This window comes from Anabrus simplex, chromosome 1 (genome assembly GCF_040414725.1).
Source record: "Anabrus simplex isolate iqAnaSimp1 chromosome 1, ASM4041472v1, whole genome shotgun sequence".
In the NCBI taxonomy this organism is placed as follows: Eukaryota; Metazoa; Arthropoda; class Insecta; order Orthoptera; family Tettigoniidae; genus Anabrus; species Anabrus simplex.
In genome coordinates, this window is record NC_090265.1 from 660,932,665 (window position 1) to 660,949,225 (window position 16,561).

Here is a 16,561-nt window from a genome sequence, read left to right on the forward strand (position 1 = left end):
ACAGTTTCGCGTAGACAGAAAATCGACACCGTGGTCACCAGGCAATCAGTGTTCGTCATTATCTGTGCTAAGTCTTCGTCAACTACTTCCTTACTATGCCTTGTATGTATAGTAAGCAAAAATGGCGTCCTGTTTTAAACGAGTTTCGACTGTCTTTGACTGGATTTTAATCATCATCACCATCACCATCAACTCAACAGCCCCTCCTGGGCCCTGGCTTTTATGAAAATTTTCCGTCATTCCTCTCTATACTGATCCAGTGTTTTCCAATACCGAAATCCCAGGGTCCGTCCCATTGTCAAACTCCATATGTCATTCCGGCTATTTTTTTAAATGAGATTTTGCAACAAAACGTTTTCCTGGTGGAGTCGTCAGCACAACGCCAACGAATCTTAGAGAAGCGATGTTCCCTGTTAGGTTTGTCTTCTTTAGCTCGTTGGTCCTCATTTTAAAGCGTTGGGGACTCACTATTCTGCCCCTGCATGACTTAGCTGTCTGTGTAGACTTAGCTCATTGGCTTGGACATGCATGCATTGGACTTAGTAGAAATCAGTGACAATTGCTGTGTTTTGATAGCACTCTTCCACCAGCAAGAAGAGGACCTACAGGAGCACATACTAATCCTTTGAGCCATCAATTCCGGAGATAGTGGGTTCGAACTACACTGTCGGCAACTCTGAAGTTCATTTTCCATGGTTTGTCACTTTCACACCAAAATGTACCTTAACTAAACGCACAGATACTCCCTTCCCAATCCTATACCACACATATCCCACATAACACTGCCTTTGTCGGTGGGACGTACAAAGAAAATACGCAAAAGGAACTTCATAAGTTACCGAACCGATTTTAACAATTTTTATGAAGTTCGAAACCTCTGGTATCGTGGATTCCAGAAACTAGTCTTATTCTCGGATTTACCCAACAGACTGAGTGAGATGAACGTGATTTTAGGGTCGCGTAGCTGGTAGCTTGCATTCGGGAGATGGCGGATTCGAACCCCACTGTCAGCAACCCTGGAGACGGTTTTCCGTGGTTTATCATTTTCAGAGTAGGCATATGCCGGGGATGTACCTTAATTGAGGCCAGAACCGCTTGCTACCCACTCGTAGCCCTTTCCTATCCCATCGTCGCCATAAGACCTAACTGTATCGGTGCGTCGTAAAGCTAATTACAAAAAAAAAAAAGAGATTATAAATTGGTGGTATGCTGTCACTATTCTAACGGCCGCAGGGTTTTGAGGGTATCGTAGACGTACTTATTACCGAGCTCGATAGCTGCAGTCGCTTAAGTGCGGCTAGTATCCAGTATTCGGAGATAGTGGGTTCGAACCATGATGTCGGCAGCCCTGAAGATAGTTCTCCGTGGTCTCCCATTTTCACACCAGTCGAATGCTTGGGCTGTACCTTTATTAAGGCCACGGCTGCTTCCTTCCCACTCCTAGGCCTCTCCTATCCCATCGTCGCCATAAGACCTAACTGTGTCGGTGCGACGTAAGGCAAATTGTAAAAAAAAGACTTATTAAATTATTTTTGCTGTTTCAACTAACCTCCAACTGAGCGCGCGAGTCAGCTCAGCGCCATCTTTTAACAGAGTATGCGTGTGGCGTCACATACTTAGCACAAAGTTTGCATTACTTTGAAGCGCTATTTCATGAAAATTATGCTTCAGATTTTCAGTTTGTTTTTCGCAACAAGTAGTCTACTTTTTATCTGTTAATTGAAACATGAATCATAATCATAAATTAAACACCCTCGGCGATATACTCGTTCTTCAAATTTTTCTTTCCATGCACCGGTTGTCAAGAACTTATGTCTACGTTAAGAAAATCTTGTGGTTAATGCATAACAGTTTATTTCAAAATAATATGGATGTGAAGGACGAATCAATACTTTCCTGTAACACGGATGAAGGATTTCAGAGCGAGCAGATCAGCAGATGTTACATTAAAGGAATGTTGTCAACAAATATTCTCTCCGCGGTGTTCCTCCTCTCAACATCTCATTGCTCTTGACAGAATTGGGCGCGTACGGGAATTTAACAAAGGGAAGTGAGCGCGAGTTACATTCTGTGATAATGCAATTACTCCTGGGTTTCTGCCACCACTACGCGTGCTTGAGTTTCTGTTGTGTAGGCAACCCGCAAAGTGCTGTTCTTAAACTGTACCCGTATCTTCCAGGCGCGATTCAGTCCACAGTAATCTTTGCTACTGCTGTAGCCTACTGTATTTAAACTTCGGGAAATAAAATAACTGGTTAACAACAATTTTCTGCATCATGATTATTTATGCTTCTGTTGTATCCTTGGCTGAATGGTCAGTGTTGTCACCTTCGCTTCAGAGGGCTCCGGATTCGATTCCCAACCGAGTCGGAGATTTCACCATTAAATGGTTAATTACCCTGGCCGGGGGACTGGATATTTGTACTGTCCTCAGCACCTCTGCAACTCACACACCACACACTATCGTCCACTATAAAAGCACGCAGTTCCCATACATAGCAGCAGTTGCCGCTCACATTCGTCGGAGGGTCTGCATTACAAGGACTTAATCAACTTCTGGTCCTGTGGTAAGAAATTTGTGAAATCTTTGAAAGTAAATCATCATCTCACCTTTGCCGGGTTGAGTAGCTCAGATGGTTGAGCGCCGGCCTTCTTAGCTCAAGTTAGCCGGTTCGATCCCAGCTTGTTCCAGTGGTATTTGGATGTGCTCAAATATGTATTAACCTCTTCAGTCCTGAGGAGAAACGTGGGTGATATTTTTGATGGAACATTAATGTTCAAGAGTGTATCGGGTCTCTGGTAAAGGAATCAATCAAAAAATTAATTTTTCATTTCTTTTTCGGAAAAGTAGGTATCATATATGATATCTCGGGACCAAACCAAGACATTTCTATTTCCATTATCATTTTTACATTCTACTTCACTGTCGTAATACTCAATCAATATTTTCAGGTACAGTAACTAATTACTCATGATAAAACATTATAAATGAAATAACACGTGTTTCATAGTAGGCCTGTGTAAGAAATAACAATTGTATTTGCACTTTCATGGTTTACAAATTAATTTCTGGTGCTGAAATCAATATTACAATTTCAAAAAATAACAATTGTACCTGAACACGTTTGAGTCTTACTTTCTTGCTTTGTGGAAAGAACTGAAGCAGTTTCCTTCTGAAATAACGCACAGAACTACTTTGCATGTCTCGTACTGAACGAATGTTAGTCCCTTGCATCATTGAAGCCGACATTTTGACCTGTTTTTCTAAATATCATTCATAATTTGAGGCAAATGGAGATCATACTCTCTTCTTGCAAGTGCAGGGCAGGTGGTATTGGTGTAGGAACTCTTGGATTTTCTTGGCAGGTTCATCTTCGTCCTTCTCTTCTTCTTTCCCTTCGACAGTATTTGTAGTTTCCTTTCCTAAGTAAGTTAGCTTGGGATAATATAAAACTTTAATTTTGACTAATTGATGGCTTTTGTGATGCCAGGACACACTCCTCCGTTGTATCTCGGCAAGTAGCACAGAATAACCTTCGTAATCAGAACTGTCTATGTCATTGCTACAGTCTTCAGATAGATTGACTTCGTCACCATGGTCATCATTCTCATCAAAATCTATGTCAGATACATTTGGGTCTATTGGTCTACAATTGCATCGTCTGACAGGGTTGAGGGAAACAAAACGATAACTTAACATCATTCTTCCTACGTACAGTAAATGGAAAAAGAAAAGTCTTGATACCCAAGATTCTTTGTCACTTAGCAACAACATCACTCCATTTTTCAGAGTGTTTATTGTCATACATTTTCAGAATTCATTATAAATGATTGCCAATATAAGGGAAACCAAATTACACAAAATGACCAACTAATTACCATAAATACTTGCAGAGATATTGAGAATGTTGTTGGCGCCAATTTACCGGTGTCAATGCGGAACAAACTTCCGGTACATTCGTGTCTCCGTAAACCATAAATTTAGTCAGTGGATTGTAAAACCGATAAATCTATATGTATGAAATGCTTAATTCTCTCTGTCATTCACAGCGATAGTGAGAAAACAAGGAGGATTCAACAGCTGAAATTAGTACCATTTTTATATTTTTTTGGCTTTTTACAAGAAAAATACATTAACCCTTTCACAGCCACAAATTTGGGAAGTTTTTAAAGAAAAATTGGTTTCTGTCAGCGAAGTTAGTATCTTATCTCCATGATGATGTAAGTACACAGCTATATCTATCGGCATGAGTTGGAGTTTAAGTACATCCTGACTTCTGTTTCATTCCAACTGGTACAGATAGTTTCATCTTAAAAACCTTAAAAATGCTACCTTTCAGTAAAATATATGAATCATTTTTTCCATTTTGGGCTATGAAAACGCATTATCCACATCAATAAGCACGTAAGCAGACAGTCTTTGTGTGTTCGTGGTCGTTAAGACGGTAAATTTAAGGTCTGACACCGTGGTTTTACGGTTCGAATCCTATTGGTTGAAAAATGTTTACCACCAGAATGTTAGCCGGAAAGGTAAGGGAGGTGGTGATATACAATTTCTAATCGCTAGATTGCGTGCCAAAAGCATGGTTTAAATTCCAAACCTTTTCGTATTGGTTGTATCGAGTGAAGGCTTGTGGCGCGCTAGATGATGATTCGTCCGTCCGTTAGGGACGGAAAGCGTTGAGCGGACCATTTGGTGCTATTAGACAGGAGTAGTTTACGTGCAGGCATAGGGTTTCACCCTCTCTCCTCCCACTGTCATATATCACGTCATTCATTTCGTCTCATTAACTCTTCTGATGAGGTTCACGTCGAAAGGTCGTAAAATCTTGCTACCAAGGTTCATTTGACTTCATCTCCAACCCCGTATGGAATAACATCTTAACAAATATTTATTTTGGATACTTCGTTGTAGATGTTTCTATGGTAGAGAAATAATTCGGCTTAGTTGGAATTCGTATGCTTGATTTTTTCTCGATAAATTGCCCTTCATTTAAGGAGGTGAGATTGTCATTTTGTTGTACGCAACATTAACGTTATCTATAGGCATAAGACTGAACCAATTTTTACTCTCGGGTTTGACATTTTTGCGCATCGAAGGTGATAACAATGCTTCTCATTCAGTGCAGTGAGGTTGTCATTTTAGAGCAAGTAACAACAATAACAACATCGGATGGCATTACACTGAACCAAGTCCTGTTGCCTGCTTTGATGTATTCGCATTACAGAGAGTGATATTATCAAATGCCAGTAATTCAATATTCATTATATTTGTGTTTTGTGCATTTGAAAGTACGGGTATTAGATACCGTATCCATTTGCTCGCACTGTAATAGCAGAGTTATTTAGTTAATTAGGATCTGGTGATTATTTACGGGAGATTATGGTAATTACGTTTACTTTTCATTTGAGCTTGGAGCTTTGGACTTAGTTTAACCGACTGTACGTCGACAGATAAACATCAGCAGAAATCCGTCGGGAGAACATGACGTCCCTGAAGCCATGAGGTCTCATCCGAAAAGAATTTGATTCGTCAACATTTGTAGAAATTTCGTGTTAAGTCAACAAATTTCTAATGAGTCGGCCATCCGACGTAGTAAAACCCCACAAGAAAGACGAAAAGAGGAAACACAGGCAAAAGTGGAAAAGATATAATATGCAGTTACAGAAACAAACAACTGAAGCTGAAACGATACGTTTGAAGAAGAATTAATTGAGTCAAGTATGGAATGTAAGGAAATACTGTCATACCTGTTTTGATTCCATTCAAATTCCGTATTAAACCTGGAAACTGTAACTTTCATTCATAAGAAATATTAACAGTCCACGTAGAATTTCCAATTACTTTATACATAGTAATTTCGACTGTCGAAGTGAGGCTTACGTACTAGCACTATGATAATAAATAATAATAATAATAATAATAATAATAATGATAATAATAATAATATGTGCTTTACGGCCCACTAACTACTTTTGTAGTCTTAGGAGATACCGAGGTGTCGGAATTTTGTCCCGCAGGAGTTCTTTTACGTGTCAGTAGATCTACCGACACGAGGCTGACGTATTTGAGCACCTTCAAATACCACCGGACTGAGCCTGGATCGGACCTGCCAAGTTGGATTCAGAAGGCCAGCGCCTCAACCTTCTGAACCACTCAGTTCACCTAAAACCAATAACATTATTAGTACCTCGCCTTTTGCAGCCCTTCTTTTGACAACACCTTAATTTATAGATGAAATGGCAAAGGCGTGTTCAGTTCACCCAGAATTAAGTGAATTAGATTACAATTTAGGAACGAGATTTCTATTTCTGAAGAGGTATAATGACCCTGAAGTTCAGATGAGTCTTCAAAAATATAATGACCATGTTAATTTCAAGGTACGAAGGTGACCGGGAATAGGGCTAACCACTTCTCCAAGAATCTTCATTGACAGTACAGCGTTTTCGTAATTTAGTACAGTCCATACTTGACTCAGTTTTGTAATGTTGATTTAGTCTATTTATACGGCTGGATATTCTTCCTGAACAAAACCCATGCATAGAAATGTATTCAGTATTGCGCTTCTCTGCAATGGTTGGCAATGTGGTGTCTTGTGTGTGTGATTTAAAACAAAGAACTGTATTAGGTTGTTTTAAGAGGAAGTACAGCGGGTAATCCTCTATTAACACTAATCAGAAGGAAGAATGGAAGAGGTCCGGCTCTTCTACGAATGAGGAAACGCCAGAGAAAGTTAAAGGGCACGAAGGATCTGAAAATGAAGGATAGCCTAGGCCTCATGACCCTAGATTAATACCATCCAGTCTCCGAGTCAAAGGATTTAACGAAATACGGATAAAATCCCCGGTCCTACCTGGATTCAAAACCGAGACTTTGAGCCGAGCCGAAGATCACTACGATAACCTTTCAGCCAAAGAGCTGGACTCGCCAAATATTCAAAACCTGTAAACAAATCATTCTGCAGCTTTCCTCAAGGGTTCATCTGTTATACCCTGGATCATTTTCTAGTTTGGCTGGGGATATAAGACAAGATGAACTTTCCGACATCACGCGATTTCTTCAGGTGAACCTTCCACCCCACCAAGATTCGAACTTTTGTTGTCTCGGTGGAAAGAATTCAGTTAAGCATTACTCTACCTATGAAAAAGAAATCATGTAATAAAAATGCATTTTAATTAAATTTGTTAAAGTGGAAGCTTTTAAATGTTTCACACTCTGTCTAAATTAATACAATATTAAGAAAATGCTCGAAAAATACCTGGAAAACGTTTTTTGTTAATAACAGAATAACAGGTTTCGTTCCTAAAAGAACATCAACAGGTTCTATCAAATCACTTTTATATCATGCATACAGAGGGTGAAACACCTAAAACTTTCACCCCATGTTTTTTCGGAAAATGAAGGCTCTGTTGATGTGCTGTTTGCACAAAAATGGAAAGTAACCATGGGCTCATAATTGTAGCTCATACACAGATTTTAATAATTAGTGGAATGTGTACTTAATTTAGGAAGTTACGTTTCTTCAAATGGAAACATATCTGTTGGCATTTAAAAAATGAAACTAGAGTAAATTAGAATGTCAATCATGATTTTTTTAGTATTCCAATGCAAATGGTTTACGAGCTATCATAGTTTGAAAACTGCAAATACTGCCAGTTATCTGATTCATTCAGTTGCTTACTTACGAGGCTATGATGTTCTTATGTTTGTTTCCTTTACTGTGCACGGATTGCATTGCAACTTCCTTTCAAGTTACTTTGTGATAGTTCAAGAACTAGAGCGTGGTGGGAGATGGAATTTACCAGTGTTGAAGAAGCCGACATTTAAATGGTGAATGTAGAAACATCTTGTCTCACCCTTCTCTCTCGGCGTTCCTTTCCGCTCCGAACTCAGCACTCAATACTTCAACGATCTTTTCTAATCCGCCTCCAAACTCTTTAACACTATTAATAGGAGACAAGGGCTTGATATAGCATCAAGTAAACGTATATCCCAGAGAGGAGTAAATAATCTCTTAAGGATAGGTTGATGTGAAGTGGTTATAGCGCCATCTTAACCCATGACGACTTGGCTATTATCATGAGCATTCTCGTGGTTTTCGATTTGGACAGTTGTTATTAGTAGGCTGTGTACCTGATCCTGTTATGTTTTGTTATGTTTGTTATGTTTTATGGTGAACATATTTGTTTAGTCTGTTGACAGCATAAGTGCAGGGCCAGTTTTCCAGGGGCGCGCAGGTGTGAGCTTGTATTCGGGAGATAGTGGGTACGAACTCCACTGTCGGCAGCCCCAAAAATGGTTTTCCGTAGTTACCCATTTTCAATCCAGGAAAATTCTGGGACTAAGAATTATGCCACGGCCACTTCCTTCCCACACCTACCCCTTTTCTATCTCATCGTCACCAAAAGATCTATCTGTGTCGGTGCGACGCAAAGCAAATTGATAAAAATAAGAGATAGTACGAGTAAAATGCGTTCAGTGTAGCTGTATCTTGCGCTTCGTGAATAAATAAATAAATAAATAAATAAATAAATAAATAAATAAATAAATAAATAAATAAATAAATAAATAAATAAATAAATAAATAAATAAATAAATAAATAAATAAATCTGCTCGTTCTTAAGCTCTGAAAGCAGAACGATATCCCAATAAACTTCAGACGTCTTGACATGTTTGTAAACCTCTTCAAGCAATTAGGTGAACTGAAAGTGTAACTCCTAGAATATGTAACAGAAACAAGTGAGTAACTGAAGAAGAGAGTGAAATTAATGTTCTAGATGATCATTTTAATGTTGAAACTCCCTGTTGAAATTTTTAATAAATTTAATACATTTTTAATAAATATCGAAATATTTTCTGAACTTATTACATTCCCGTTATTGTAGTCCTTTCTTCTCAGGTGTTGTGCGTGATTTGTCTTACATGGATTGCATCACACCAGGACGTCGGTCTCGCTGATAAGTTAAAGGCAATTTATAGGACGAAATGATTTTGAAAATTAAGTCTAGAAAGTTAAATGGTAATAGTGATTGTTATTTTAAGATGAAAAAACACGAACTTATCAGCCATGTTGTGGTTTAATAACAAATTATTATTGAAATCGAGAGGTTTGGTGGACTTCCGTGATTGTAAAATGCAGTAGATAATATTGAAGCCTTTATGTAGTTATGCCTGGTTTATTGTGTAAAATAATGTGCAGAAATTTCTTACCTTAACTAATTTAATTTTATTCTTGCAGATATTTGCGTTGAAGGAGAGTGACTTACACAGGCCAAGGTATCTGCTGTGAGAGCGCGGTTCGACTTCAGGTGAGTGTTTTTCAAATTAGAATTTTAGACAGCACTCGTCTGTGGCTGCAGCACTGTCCTACAAAATATTTATCTGTATCTTCGTGACTTCTTTTGTGCAACGAATGTGAACACTAAAGGGAGGGCACTTGTTATTTTACGAGTTGGTGGTGGAAGACGCTGATAAGCTAAATGGATGTTGTTACCGTGTTTGTGTGGACCACAGAGGTGAAAGAAGGTGCGGGCATGAACGGCTCGATATAAGACAATCAGAAGATTAATTTAAAACTTTAAAATTAGAGATATATTTCTTACTTTGGTATCCTTTTTTTCTTTTAAGATTTAAAATTTACAATTTAGAAAATTAAAGCTACATTGTTAAAGATTGGAAACCTTCCTCTCGAGCTAGCTTTCAAATACTATCACAATCAGAATAATCAACAAATTGCCAATTAAAAATCTGAGATTGAAGCTCCCAATTTACAATTGTTACTTGAGCACTACTGCTCCATTCAATGAATCAATGAGATGGATCTCCCAATACACCATCAGTGAGAGCACCTTTGCTGCATAAAATTTACACTTAGGAACCTGTTTCCAGAAATGTCCAGCCTATCAAAGGCACAACCTATATTTTACCAATTCAAGCAGTATTCACTGTCTTATATGCTTTACATAATAGAAATGAAATAGAGCTTAACAGGGGTATCGAGTACCCATTCTACCAGGCCTTTGTGAAAAACAACAGTTTAAATTACTGGCCCAAAAATCAAAATGCTGAGGAGGCGGACACTTGTGCTCCTTGAAAATTGAATTGAAAATCTTAAAAACCTATTTGGGCTTAAGCCCGAAGTTACAGAGGCTAAGCCTATACTACTGAGGTGACTAGATGGAGAGAATTAAGTTACAAAGATTACAAACTGCAAAAGTTTAAGAAATCATAGTCACCTCAAAAATTAATTTGATAGGGAACACAAGAGTGTAGCCCACCCCCTATTCCCTGATTTCGGTTAAATTCCTTTGGCTTGTTTGAAAATCACATTTGAATTTTGGAATTTACAATTTAGAAAATTAAACCTACATTGTTAAAGATTGGAAACCTTCCTCTCGAGCTAGCTTTCAAATACTATCACTTAGTTAAACCAGGACTGCCATGAGCTTGAGCTGGTGGACTTCTCAAAGATGGACGAGGTGTCCCCAACTCCTTTATAAACACATACTCTGTAGACCGGAACGATCAATAAAACAACCTGCCCGAAAATATGCCAGCTTTTATACCCAAAGAGAAAGTTCCAGAAAACTCTGGGCTAAGGCCCGACACACCCCCAAGTCTTGTTGGGTAATTAAATAAATACCGGCCACTGTTGTTTGCATGAAAATACATACAAAATTTCCTATTGGCCAACATCTTAAATTGGCGGGAAGTGCTGGAAATGTTGTAAACTTGAACACACCAAAAACAAAGAATAATCAATTCAGTTTAGGAAACCTTAGAATACAAAATTACTTTACAATTTTATTAGTCAATCCTCACACCAGAGGGCATAATATATGTTTATAGTTTATAGGACGAGAAATGTCCAATCTTCTTGTATTAGTTGTTGCAAATTTTAGATGGCATTCTCTAAGGCGCTTTATTTAAATGAATGGGGCGGGTGTAACTTCCGGTACAGATATCATGCATCCCTTTTATTATACACATATATTTTTACAATTTGCTCTATGTCGCACCGACACATATAGGTCTTACGGCAACGATGGGATAAGAAAGGGATAGGAGTGGGAAGGAAGTGGCCATGGCATTAATTAAGGCACAACCCTAGCATTTGCCTGGTGTGCAAATGGGAAACTACGGAAAACAATCTTCAGGGCTGCTGACAGTGGAGTTCCAATCCACTATCTTCCGGATGCAAGTTCACAGCTGCGCCACCCTAAACGCATAGCTACCTTTTAATATTAACGTCACATCCATGTGATTTGGATTCCACGTGGAAATGGAAGTTATACAGGCAGTTTCGAACTGACTTTGAAGGGGTAGTCAAGGAATGATCTTCCAAGCTCTAGAGTGTAGAACTTTGCTTGAATTCACAGAATCAATTTTGGCACAAGCGATTGATAGGACTGCTTAAATACGGAGACCTACATTCAAGGCATCCCTTTTCGGGGCTAATAATAATAATAATTAGATTTATCCACGGTGTACAGGCATTTTGATGTGACGACATTTAGGTTATTTGCTGGTAGTTACTTTCGACGTTCTGTGTTTCTCGACCAGATGGTAGAGAAACACAAACTCTTTTGAACTAAGTATTGATGAGCTTATAATTCATTTTATCGGTAAGCGCCGAATGTGCCAGCAGAGTTCTTTCACGGACCGATATTGTAGGACATGAAGAGCTGAATGGAATTTTATTTCTAACCTTCAACTGGTCGTATGGATGGGTTTAATAAGTGGAGGGTCGACTGATGAAGATGTGGAGCTCTGAAGCCAAAGATTTTTAGTTTTACATGGCTTTTATATGGAAATAATAGTTTTACGTGGAAGAGCCTTTTCATTTGAAAAATTACACATTAATTTTCCGGGAATCTCATAGTAGATATCATCCCATAGCTCTAAAGAGAAGAGAGATGTAATGTAATGTGAAATATGAGGGCGCCGAACGAGTTGTCTACGTGGCATGTATTATGTAACTGTAGGTTAGTCTTTGGGTGCTGGTGGATTGGAATCCCTAAATTAGCAGCTCTGCCATGGTTTCACATTTTCGCACGAGGAAAAAGCTAAGGGTGTACTTCAATGGAAGGCATGGTTTTCGTGACCTGTTGTGTTGCCTCTCCTATCAGCTTGCTCCTCAGTTGGTCTCACGAGACTCGTGTACCCTATTCCAGCTCTCAGTCCAGAACTGAAATCCTTGGACTGATCTGGACTGTACTCCTACACAACGGGGCTGGTGATGTTATACAAAGTCAATTTCTTGCGCTTTCACTTTAGTCTCTTAGTGTATCTGTCTAGAAATGAAGAACCCTGAAACAGGAATTCAAAATATTGTACACATAGACCGAGATCTCATATATACTAAATACAAGTATAACTTATTTATAACAAAAAAAAGTCTGTGACGCAACCTGAAACTGAAGCACTACACGTTAGTCATACGACCAGAAGCTCTGTAAGCCATGGCGTGTCTTTCATTGAACCGAAGAGATCTGATGGAAGTCAGGGAGAGGAGAATTATCAGGAAGATCTTAGGTCCGGTAAAGGAAGATGAAGAATTCCGTGGAGGACACAATTCCGAGCTCTACGAACGTATAGAGAGGCTCTCTAATAGTGCTAGCAAAAGGAGAGTAGCTTTCTATGGCCATCTAGTATACTACCTGGTCAGATTAATGAAAGGACTTACATCGACAGAAAATGCGAGGATACTGGGCAAATTACAAAGCCCAGCAGTTGAAGAAGCTTGGTCCAACGTAGGCCCATTCGTACCAGGAAGAAGAATGAAGGGGAAGTTTGAATTTTAAAGTGCTAGTTGTATCCTAGAATGGTGGTAACCATGTATAGCTTTAAGACATTACGAATTAATATACGTGTTGTACCTAGTCTCGTGCACTTTCATGTGGCTACCCGCTTAGCAGCATTCCATCAGTCTGGGTAGCACAGGCGGTTATGAGATCATTTCGCTGTTGAATAGACGCTGACCTGTTTCTTGCTGTACTTAGAACGCAACGACGCGCTAAGCTGTTACTTTTAAAACAATAAAGACATTTTAAACGATATGTTTTGGAAGCAATATTTTCCAAGTTTACTTACTCCGAGTTAAAATAGGAACTTATACCTTTCACTCCGATATTACTTTACACATTCAAGTTAGTTTCAGAGAGCCATTAACATAGATAATATAAATTTACTTGTTATAGAACATAATAATAATAATAATAAAGTCAGGGCTACACATTTCACTTAAAAGCACAGTAAATCATGAACATCAGTGAATCTCCTTGTACACTGTATCTGAAGCAAGGAACGATCAAGAGAACCAACAGCTTTCAGTACCTGGGAGAATAGCTGGAATGAAATCTCTCCAAAGGTGTAGCATTATCAACTCGAGTTAACAAGCTAGAACTGGCATACCAACTGACTAAGAACATTTAAAATAGAAAAGTGTCTTTCCAGTAACACTAAAGTGAAGCCTTATATGCTTCAGAATGTCTAATATTCAACAGGAGGGGACTCAAGGACAAGCTCGGACAAAGATATTGAGGATGATATTTGAAACAGTCAAGGAGGGGAACGAATATAAAAGACCACCCAATCAAGAACTTTACAAATACTGTGAAAAATCATGGGCGTGGCGAAAAAGAAGCACCAACCATTTTATGGACACGTCTACAGGTTGCAGCAAGCCAGGTTGACCAACCAGCTTCTTGCTTGCTGGCAAAAGAAGACCAAGTTATCATGGCAAAGATCTGCAGGAACTTGGACGAACGGAAATAAACTTAAAATACAGGATATCCCTCAGCAGGATACGTAAACAAACCGCCAAGAAGGAAGACAGGTGTCCTGTGGACAAAGGAAAGGAAGGAACAACACAGGCAGAGGATGCGCAGTTACTGGGTAAACATCAAAACCCATCCCAAATGCAATCACTGAACATCGTGGTCCTTTGTCGGCCTATACGAAACAACATTAATAATAATAATAATAATAATAATAATAATAATAATAATAATAATAATAATAATAATAATGGCCTAGTGCTGGTCTTTATCTCGTAGACGGCCTATTAGGCGACCTACATGTCTGTGAAGAGTAGGGCCCTACCTAGGATTATTTCTAATGCTGAATACGCTACAAACATCCAGCCTTTGAGCCATTGGAATTAACCAATTACGGTTAAAATCGCCGACCCGGGTGGGAATCGAACCCGTGACCCTCAGAACCGAAGGCCAGTACGCTGACCATTCAGTCAACGAGTCGGACAATAAGATGATGATGATGATGATGATGATGATGATGATGATGATGATAACATGATTATTGATAATGTGGCCATAGCTATTGGTTTTCAAGTTTTTCGTGGAGTCCGAACGACTGGAACGCGAATTTTCATTTTAAAAATCTCACATTATCTGTCTGGAATTCGAACCACAGTCGCCTTGGTGAGAACTTCGTGATTCTGCCAATTAAGAATGTGCGTGTGTGTGTTCGTTTCCATACACACCTGAACACATAAAAAATCATCATTGTAGATACATCCCTAAAATGAAGTTGGCAATAGGAAGGACATCTGGTAATAAAACTGGTCCAAATTCATATGATGTGCCATGTAGTAGTAGTAGTAGCAGCAGCAGCAGCAGCAGCAGCAGTAGTAGTAGTAGTAGTAGTAGTAGTAGTAGTAGTAGTAGTAGTAGCAGCAGCTCACGTTGGGCAACATTATCACCTTTCGTTTGTTAGTCTTTAGTTCGTGTCCCAATGGTGCATAACAAATTTTTGTCGTGTTTTGAACATGAAATTGTTGATAGTTATTGTCACAGTTAAGAGTTCATCCCGATTTTTATGCAGTAATAGGTTAGAATGCAAACTTATTGAAGCGGGTAACAAGTAGGCTACAGTCTAATCTGCACAACAGATATGTTGTGAGCCTTGCATAAAATTTAGTGGTACGGCCCATCAGAACCCCTAGAATTTGTTATTTTGCTACATAACGGAAAAACGGGCTAGTCGACACTTTCTATTAGTTTGCATTGTAACCTTTCTGTATGTTCAGTCCGTCAGCACTTCCGCTGGTGAGATCCTCAACAGCTCTGCCATCAGCTGTCATAGAGGCCTAGGCATCACTGAAGAGGCGTACTAGGGAAATTAGGAGTGGGGTAGTTTCCCGTTGCTTTCCTCACCGTGCCAGAGTTGCTATTACATATCAGTCTGCCAAGCCCACTGAAATGCATCAACCGACCCTATGAGCAAGGGACTGGCTGCATAAGGAACTGGCATTACTAGCATCGCTCATACCTCAGTCACTTTCATACTGTCAAATCCAAGGATAAGACAGAGACAGATCTATGAAAGTAACAAAATATCTCTAGCCTATCTAGACATAGTGCACTGTAAACACTAGGTCCTGCCAGCAAAGGCATATTGTAACCTTTATTGCCTGAAAATTCCGAGTCTACAGTAGTCATAGTACACGGTTTCGTTAATTGTTATTTCTTTTAATGGAAGTTTTTATATTCCGAGACTCTAATTTTAAAGAAGGGTAACTGCACAGATGCTTACGGATGCTCACGTAGAGCGTATATTTTTGCAGTGAGGTATGGAGGGTGGGTAACAGGTGGCAGAGTCGTACAGAGGAGTCTAGAGGCCATTATTACCATGTTACGAGCAGAGAGACAAGTTCTTCAGAGCTAGAACATCTCTCTAACTCGGTTCTCAGCGTAATCCCACACTGGTGTGCTGAAAGAAACATTGTAGATTGAAGAAGAGATGTAAGATAAAGTTGAACACTAGTGATGCTGCCTTAGTAGTTCCGTTGCCTCCCTGTCATCAAGAACCATTGAGCAAAAAGCACACACCCCTTTCACAAAAAATGCTATTTTTTTCTGAATGTAATTGTGCAAGAGATACTGTACTCAACAGTTCCGGTATATTGTGTGGATATGCAATCCGTAGAGTTTTTTAAATTATTTGTTTAGTTTTACATTCTTACATGCTGAAGCAAAGAACGCTTGCCACAACGACATAGAACAAACTAAAAACTGTTAAACCGAGCTCGATAGCTGCAGTCGCTTATGTGCGGCCAATATCCAATATTCGGGAGATAGTAGGTTCGAACCCCACTGTCGGCAGCCCTGAAAATGGTTTTCCGTGGTTTCTCATTTTCACACCAGGCAAATGCTGGGGCTGTACCTTAATTAACGCCACGGCCGCTTCCTTCCCACTCCTAGCCCTTTCCTGTCCCATCGTCGCCATAAAACCTATCTGTGTCTGTGCGACGTAAAGCAACTAACAAAAAAAACTTTTAAAGTTTTATTGTGCCTAATATCTCATTCTATTCAGTGCACCTGATTACTGCTACTATTAAACGTTTTCATTCCTCCCCTGAAGGGGGAGGCGGGCCTCTTAGACGGTGACGCCGTCTCTCAGGCCGGGAGATTTGTTACGATGAAGGAGATGTGTGGAGAATGTGAGGGGGTGGGTGGCCGTGTCCTACACTACAAACTGTCCCGGCATTCGCCTTAGTGCAGGAGAATGGAAAACCATTCTCAGGACTGCCGACGGGT

The 16,561-nt window shown here is 39.4% G+C and overlaps 1 protein-coding gene across 1 annotated transcript in view; it reads left to right on the forward strand.

The window, feature by feature from the left end:
• Nucleotides 1-16,561, forward strand: part of LOC136857286 (protein qui-1) — a 2,256,165-nt gene that overhangs the window by 511,583 nt on the left and 1,728,021 nt on the right. The window contains exon 3 of the mRNA XM_068225125.1: nt 9,241-9,310. The gene's annotated coding sequence lies outside the window, so the exon portion shown is untranslated. The remainder of the gene's footprint in view (nt 1-9,240; nt 9,311-16,561) is intronic.